Here is a 9,257-nt window from a genome sequence, read left to right on the forward strand (position 1 = left end):
AAAACACAACCTCGAAGGTCTCAAATTCATCTTAAAGGAATTTGAATTTTAATGTTAAAAACATAGAGAACTGAGTGACTCTTGAACGTAAATTATGAGGCTTAGGTTATCTCTGGATTTTGATGTGTATCCCTTTCAAGTAAGATGATAAAGATCCTGCAGGTCAGATATACCTTCTTTTTAAGCTTTATCATCTAACTGGTCACAATTTTTGTTGAGGATGGTGGTAGTGGACATGTTGGGGATAGAGGCAGATAGCAGCTGTTTACATTTATTTTTTCATTTACTTAAGAGTTATTGTATGCTGCTTATTTTTTTCCGTTGTCTGTTCTAGACTGTAAGTAAATGAAAATGTAGGAATTCATACTTTGAAAACTCCTGGTGTTGCACTAGTGTGCTAGAGACACCTTTCTTTCTCTCTGAAACAGTAGGAAAAGTTGGTAACTTACTAATTTTGTGTGTGTGTGTGTGTGTGTGTGTGACTGTGTGTGTTGAATTGCTTCAGTCTTGGGGGAGAGAAGAACTAGGTGTCTGGAGAAAATCTTGCACTGATTTTAGATACATTTTTACCATCAACTCTCTGTGTGAGCCTTGGGCAAATTCCTTCTCAGAGCTGGGAGAGGCAGGGGAAGGCGGAGAATGATGTCGGTCTGGCTGGGAGCTCCATTGAGGTCAGATCTCTTCTCCTAAGGTGAGATTTGCCCCTTGGTGTCTTGTTTATGTGTAGCTGCTAGCTGGCCTTCTTGTGAAAGGGACGGAAGCCCAGGAAGTCTGATGTCGCCCTCTTGACAACCCTGCTATTGTGTTCTATACAGAGTCCTCAGGACATGACTCTACCTGCCAGAGCTGTTCTTCACAAACGGAGGAGAGATAGAGACTTTCCCAAACTAACAAAAATGAAGGGAATTTGTCATTAGATCTGCCTTTTCAGAAATGCTGAAGAGCATTCTACAAGCTGAAATGAAAGGGTGCCAATTACCATCGTAAAAAAATAGACATGCGTAAAATTCATCAGCAAAAGCAGATATACAGTCAAAGTCAGATTCTCTAATATTGTAATGATGGTACATAAGTCACTTACAACTCCAGTTTAAAAGTTAAAAAAAATAAAAATAACTAACTGCAATAATTTGGTATTAGATACACAATGTAAAAAGGATGTAAATTATAACATTAAAAACCTTAGTTGTGAGGGGGAGCAATAAAAATATGCAGTTTCCATACACTTTTAAAGTTAAGTTGCTATCAGCCTAAAATAGGATGTTATAATTACGTTTTTTTGTAATAGGATGTTATAATTATACTTTCTGGCACAAAGGCAAAACCTGTCATGAATACACAAAATATTATGGTATATGAGCAGTTTTATGGAAACAAACTGGACAACCTAAGAGGAATGGGTGAATTCCTAGAACTGTGCAACCTACCAAGCCTGAGTCATGAAGGAATAGAAACTCTGAACAGATCAATGACCAGTAAGGAGATTGAAGCGGTGCTCAGAGACCTCCCAACCTTAGTGCTGAGAGAGCCGCCTTCTCCCTGTGTCTTCACAGGTCTTGCTTCTGGGTGTGTCTGCATCCTCACCTCCTCCTCTTAGAAGGATATCAAATGTGTTGGATTAGGGCCTTCTAATGACCTCATTTTAACTTAATTACTTCTTTAAAGACTCTTTCTCCAAATACAGTCACATTCCGAAGCACTGAGGGTTAAGATTTTAATGTATGAATTTTGGAGAGACACAGTTCAGCCCATATCATCTCACTTAAAAAAAAAACGATTTGGCAGTTTCTAATAAAATAAACATACCCCTGGCCTGTGACTCAGTAATTCCACTCGTAAATATTTACCTCAATGAAATCACACACCCCCACCCCAACAAATGCCTTGCACAAAAATGTTCTAAGTAGCTGTGTTATTATAGCCTCATGTTGAGCAGAACCACATGGCTATTAGCAGGTGAATGGGTAAGTTGCAGTCTATTCATACGATGGACTGCCACTCAGCAATGATCTACAGATACACGCAGCAACGTGGACTATCTAACAAATGTTATGTCACACAAAAGAATCCACGTCACAAAAGGCTAAATACCGAATGAGATTCCACTTACATAGAGAGCTCTAATATAGGCAAAATGAGTCTATTACCAAGGGACTCAGAGTAGTGGTTATTTCTCATGCGTCGGGGGTGGGTGTTGAGTGGGAGGGACCTCTCTGGAATAACGGAGTACGCTCTACCTCATTAGAGGTGCATGGTGCACCAACGCATGCATTTATCAGAATCAATCACCTGAGAATCCCAATATGTAAATTACACCTCTATGAAAAGCTTAAATAAATAAACATCTAAATAGTGATCAAAGTGGCCTAAGAAAAGTCACAAAGCCAACTCTGTCTAATGGTTTACAGACCAGCTTTGTTTACAGAAATATGGGCTGGCATGCTGGGGGCTGACCTGGTAGAGAAGCCACGTAACCCAGTTCCACGATGGTTAAGACCTACCCGCAAAAGGTATCACTTCCTCCATGTCACTCAGAGAGGCTGTGCTTCTCGGACTGAACCCAGACTGAGACGGGATTTGGCTGACTGATACAGGTGCCATGCCAGGTAAAAGAAACCACAAGGAGGCCCACCAAGAGTGGGGAGAAAGCTGTGCAACCCTGTGAGAGCGTGTGTCCGTTTGCCAGCATCGTCACCCTTTCTGTGTGACCTTGGCCAAGTCACCTAATCCAGCAGAACTTGCAAAATGAAAATGTGGGTCATCGCACCTTCTCTTATTACTTGCCGAACTCCCAAGGGCCGTACAGAATGTCAGTTGTGACTGTAATTACTTCCTTCCTCCCCTCCAGGAGTGTGGTCTTACTCAACCCGGGGCCAGGGAGTGGGTGGTGAGGCCTTTCCTGGTCTGTATTTGGAGCCTCTCAAGACTTTTAAGTGACAGGAAGGGAAAGTTAAAACAGAGACTAAGTGGAAAAAGGAGGTTCTCAAGGAAACAGGAAACTCGATGTGCTGTGGGATTTCATTTCTCATGTGCAAAGCACATTTTATCCAACCTATCATTTCTGAAATAAATGATCCACAATCATTTAATGTGAATGCATCCCAGATCTGGGTTGGGCCCATGTAATTTGGAATCAGAGATGACTGACAGGTTGACGGAAAAGTTCTGCCAATAAATTACATACATCCTGTTAGTCAGTCTCACACCTAAAAATATCTTCAGAGACTAAAGAGAAACTGGCAATGGGCTATGGATGGACTGAAAAAAAATCAACTATAAAAACTAGGCAAAATTACCTCTATCTCCCCCAAGCGGTAGTTAAAAAGTTAAAATTAATTTGCTTTCAGACCAAAGTCAACTATGCCCGTGCAACACGTAGTCCGTCGAATCCATTCAGTACAATATTCATTCAAACTAGACTTTTGGTGTTGTGTTGACCCAGCAGATAGGATTTGTGTTTTCTTCTTATCAGAACTGCAGGGTGTTACCCTCCTGTAGGTGTGGGCGGCAGGCAGCTCCATGAAGTGTCTCTGTTTTCAAGAAGAGGGGCCGGGTGATGGTGGTCAAGATAACAGGTTCCTGTTTCTGGGCAATCAAATTGGCTTACTTGCTTCATTTTTTTTCCATCCAAAAAGTAGGACCTTTTATTCCTGTAATACCAGTTACTCACTGCCTTGTAGCTGAGAGCTGCTTTTACACACAGGACCAGGTACAATTTGCCCACTGGAAACAGTTCGGGGCTTTAGACCTTCTGGGGCGGTACCCAGAGATGCCTTCTCCCTCCGTGATGGAAGGGCGGCCACTGGTTGCAAAGGAACTCCAGGTGAGCATAATCTGGGCTGGAACTAGGAAGGCCATTCCTCAGCCACGGCTCCCTATCCCTGTTGCCAGTTCAGGTCAAGAAAAGCTAAATAATTTGTTTAACCCGAGCCCCTTTCCCTACCTTGAGGGAAAACTCCTATAAGCTCACTGTAAACACAATTATGCCATGTGGGGCTTTCATTAATCTCGCACAAACCACAGCCTGACATACATTGGGCAGGGTTTACTTGATTTTTTTTTTTCCTTAGCTCATTTTCAGCACCAGCTTATCCTTACATTTCTTACACAGAGGTGGTCATTTGTACAGCGTGAATTTGGGAGAACAGAGAGGTTCCCAGAGCCCGTTTTGGTCATTGCAAAAGCATTTTCCGTGACCCAGAGCTGGTCATGGATTCTTAGGGTGGGCTTTCAGGGTTATTTCAAGAGATTGAACATAGTTCCCTGTGTTGTACAGCAGAAATTTTTTTTTAAATCTATTTTTATATATAGTGGCTAACATTTGTAAATCTCAAACTCCCAAATTTATCCCTTCCCACCCCCTTTCCCCAGTAACCATATTTTTACTGTGTCTGCTAATCTGTTTCTGTTTTGTCGATGAGCTCATAGTGTCCTTTCTTTTCCCCCTTTAGATTCCACATAGGAGTGGTATCATATGGTATTTTTCCATCTCTTTCTGGCTTACTTCACTTAGAATGACCATCTCTAGGTCCATGTTGCTGCAAATGGCTTGTTTTATTCTTTTTCATGGCTGAGTAGTATTCTGTTGTATAAACATACCATAGTTTCTTTATCCAGTCTTCTGTCTATGGACACTTAGGCTGTTTCCATGTCTTGGCTATTTTAAATAGTGCTGCTATGAACATTGGGGTGCCTGTACCTTTTCAAATTAGAGTTCCCTGCAGATATATGCCTAGGAAGGAGATTGCTGGATCGTATGGTAAGTCTATTTTTAGTTTTTTTGAGGAATCTCCATGCTGTTTTCCAGGGGAAACTCATTTTATAAATGAGGGGACTGAGTCCCAGAGGTCAACCAGCCAGTGAGTGGTTTTCATTCATTTAGCAAATACTTATTAGATGCCAACTTTATGGAGATACTGAGTGAGGCACAGAGAAGCCTCAGTTAGTAAGACAGATGGTGTCTTACTACCTTCAGAGCCCCTCTCTTTGTCACACAGCCTAGCAGGCTCAGACATTAACCAGGGACAGCACAGCTTTGGGCTGGCAGAAAACTGTGATCATCAAACCCTTTCAACCAAAACCCACAATACAAAGACATTTAACATTTCATTTCAGTGCATGGAGAATATTTATGTGTGTGTGTGTGTGTGTGATATATTTGTATATAACTCAGAAAGTATTACTGGATATAAACAAAACAAAACTTCCAGAAACCATATTTGTGTTTATTAAGTACAATGAACTCTGGTCTTTTTTGTGTTGTTTTTCCTAGAAATGCTGACGCTGATCCTCTGCTTTAGGAGGTGAAAGGTTGGTTTGTAGCCGAGCATTCCCTGAAGCTTAGGGGTGTGGCGACATTGGTGGAATTGTGATTTAATGAAGGCTTTCGAGGATTTGAAGGATTATGGTGTGGAGGATGAGGAACCAGCTGCTTTTGCTCCCTTGAGGCGCTGGGGACTGGGCTGGAGGAAGTGGGCTTAAATGGTAATGGCTGTGATTTAGAGGAGACAGGCGAGTGGCAAAGGCTGCCCACCCCGGGATGCTGGGAAAGCTCCTTCCTGGGAAAATGCCAGCTGATGGAAATGGGAGTGGTGGGAGGATGACAGGTCACATAAACCCTATAGCATGGGTGTTTGAGAGCTTGTGGGGAGAAAGGATCAGCCTCACTGGAAAGTGGCTCTGTGGCCTCGGCTACAGCAGGGACAGAGCACACACCCTAGGAAAGCAGGGACTCGTGGATCCAGCCTCCCCCTGGAATCTATAATTCAACCCTTTCTGCAATCCATCTTTCTCAGTGAATTAAAAGAGAGACAGGGTTATCCAGACTTATTCACAATTGCAAGTTGATTCCTTTGAGGTCCACAAAGGATCTGGAGATGTTTATTTGGAGAGGAAAAGACTCAGACCCCACAAATGTCTCCAGCTATTAAGAGAGCAGGGATATGGGGAGATGAGTAGATTTCTTATGTCTCTTTGGATGACAGAACTAGAGCCCATGGGTGGTAGGATTAGGGGGACAGAATTTAACTCAAAGGGGAAAGGAACTTTCTGAGGAGTAAATGCTGCCCAATCCTGCAAGTGTGATCCGAATGACCAAGGTTAAGAGATGGCTGAATTCATTTGTTCACTCACCAACCTTCACTGAGTTCCTCCTACGTGTGGTGACCTGTGTCTGCCTGGGGAATACCTTGCTCTTGAGGGTCTTGTAGAAAACATTTCTGCATGGGTGAGAAAAGGAATTTGGCAACTTCTTAGACTTCTTCCAATTCTAGGAACTTCTTCAAGTTTGCAAGAGTGCCTGTAACTTAGGAAGAAGATCTGTGAAAGCCACAGGTGATGTGGGCAACTCTGAATAGTGTTTCCATGGTGATGAGAAGCAAGGCCTCAATGGAGCAAGGAGCAACGGTGAATATTTTAGACTCACTTGAGGAATTTTGGAAGACCAAGAGCCTGTCTTACATTGTTTATATTTAAGGGTTCCCTATTACTCAGAGAACAGTGTCTGAGTTGCTTAGTCTGGCCAACTGATCTACCCAGTAGTAACATCTTCTCTTACTGTCACCAAATGGTGATTCTCCATGCCAGGCTGCCTGAGCTGCTCATTCTCCCCCAGTGTTGGTGTCTATATTCACTCTTGCAGCTTTTCAAAAGCCTCTCTTTTCCTCTCCACTGTGGCCCTCATGCCCGCGATTCAAAGCCATTCTCCTTGAAAACTTCCCTGACTTGCTTACATCCGCATGCCTCTTGCTTATCTGGCATCCTGTCTGTGTTAGTCATTTGGTATTTCTGATGCTGTCTAATGGCATCTTTTGGGTACATGTTTAACTTTGGGCACCTGCATAATTTACCTCACGTGTTGGATGCCATGTTCTTGTGAGTAGTTCTATTTTGTTATATCTTCTTGTGCCGGAGGGCAAAGCATGCCTCCATCTCCTCTAAAGTTGGCTGCAGGTGCACAAGACCTTTCACCATCCACTCTTGTTTGGACCCAGTCACCGCTCGGGGCTACTGCTTGTATGAGTGGAGAAGTCTTGTAGGTAACAATGCTGAAAGCGTTCCAAGCCATCTGTGGCGGGTTCTTATTTCACATGGGTTTTGAACAACAAGAATCTTTATTTACACTCATACAGTGGTTATCAGGAGCCAATCATAGCCCTTCTGGCCCATGAGCCTTTGAAGAGCATGTCCCTTCTTGTCCTCATTTCCCTTGTCTTGGCCCAGCAGTAGAGTGCTGCGTGGCACGTCATTCGCCCATTTCTGTTCTATGTGCTGGTAAAGAACTGGAATTCCAGAAGGACTGCAGAATCTTCGGGAACAGGCTTCTGTCTTCTCACGGGTTTGCAGCTGTCTAGAATGAGCCGCACCTCTCTGACTTCTCCAGACAGACTTCTAGTGATTCCTCCATGGCCTGCTTCTGTTGACAGCTCTCCAGACTCATGCTTTTCAACTGGACTCTGCTTTTCTACTTCTTGAACCATTCCAGGACTGCAGACTAAGGTCTCTAGTCTCCAGGAGTTTTTCATCCATGAATGAAGTAGAGGATGGACCTTAAGAAGAGTCTCAGGAAGAATATTTCTTCTTGGAGGGCTGTCTTGTTGATAAATGTGAACATGGAAATACATGAAGTTTGGTCACATCACAGAGAAAATTAGTTTTCTTCTAGAATCAGGGGAGTTGAAGGAGAGTTTATGTTTAAACTCTTGCCTGATTGTAACCCTCGTTGCCTTCCCCACCCACTACATACACACACACACACACACACACACAGAGTCAGTTTTTTCTGGGCTTCCAGGTATCTTATGGAGCTGTAAATAAGTCTGAGTGAGTTAAGGAATCTATATTCTCCAATATAGAAATCAAAACCTCTTTTTCTGGAAACAGCATCTTTCTTAACCAATAGGTTTAAGAAGATCGAATTCTGGGATGTGGGTGTCATGACCTGAGTCAGTAAGCTCTGCATTTTATAGATGGCAACACTGAAGCCCAGAGAGGCTAATTAATCATTTACCTGTGGCCACAGGTGCTTTCATGATATCACCGGGCTTAGACTTTCCACCTTGTCCATCCCAGTGGGTTGCTCCTCAAAGAACATGGTGACAAATCCTGAGAGCTCACAGCTGCCCCCTTTCCTTTACAGGCTCAACACCAACAGTCACGCTCTGAAGAAAACTGCTGGTTGACAGCCATTTTGTTTGGATGCACTAACTCTGGGATTTTTTTTTTTTTAATTGATTGGCACTGGCTGTTTCCTAGTATCAAAGTAGGCTAAGGGTGCACTTACTCTGTTGCTATTCAAACTGCATCCTTTTATAAAAGGCTTACTAGACGGAATGCTTGGGAAACCAAATAGGTTGAATCTTTCAAAAAAGTTTAAAAAAAAAACCCAGAATGTTTTCCAGGTAACAAGAAACGTAATGATTATCAGGGACTGATCTTATGCATTCAAAGGGAACACTGAAAGTACCAAGAAGGTTCCCGGAGACCATATTTACCAGCACTTGCAATGAACCAATGCAATTAAGTTTGTCTCAGCAAATGCAAATGACTGCTGTATATGTACAGGACGTTTAGAGGGACAGGACGGAGTATAACGCCTGGCCCTTGCCTCCAGGGACTAGCACACTCATGGGGAAATGTGAGGACACTTGAGCAATATTCTCCAGAATCAGGCTCCAGGTTGAAGAAGAAACTTTCCCTGTAAGAAATGGACTGTTCTTTGGCCAGAGATATATGAAGAGCTACATTCTCCTTAAATCAAATTCTCAAATTTATCTATAATTTTTTTTTCTAACTTGTTCCTGAATTATTTATAACGTCTGTTGAATTCTCCTGGTGGCATAACCAGTTCCAAGCATTTCCTGTGGATAAATGTGAACACTGTACTTGTGAGACATCCTTTAAATATATGTTGCATTATTGGATAGAGTATGCTTTTGGGGATCTTTTTTTTTTTTAATGGAAGTAGTGGGGATTGAACCCAGGACCTCCTGCATGCTAAGCATGTGCTCTACCACTGAGCTACACGCACCCCTACTAGAGTGTGCTTTTTGTTAGTCTCCATATTCCTTTCTCTGAGGTCCTATGAATAGGGGGAGGAAAGAGAGCCATTAGGTAAGACCAAGGCCACCTCATTGTCTCCTTTGTAATTGTGTCGATATTTTGCAGATATTGGTAACATCCCTTCCAAGCGTTCCCTTGATGAAGAACCTTCTATCATTCTAATTATTTCAGTCCCCCTCTTTGAAATCTTTAGCCTG

The sequence above is a fragment of the Camelus ferus genome, chromosome 20 (genome assembly GCF_009834535.1).
Source record: "Camelus ferus isolate YT-003-E chromosome 20, BCGSAC_Cfer_1.0, whole genome shotgun sequence".
NCBI classification, from domain to species: Eukaryota; Metazoa; Chordata; class Mammalia; order Artiodactyla; family Camelidae; genus Camelus; species Camelus ferus.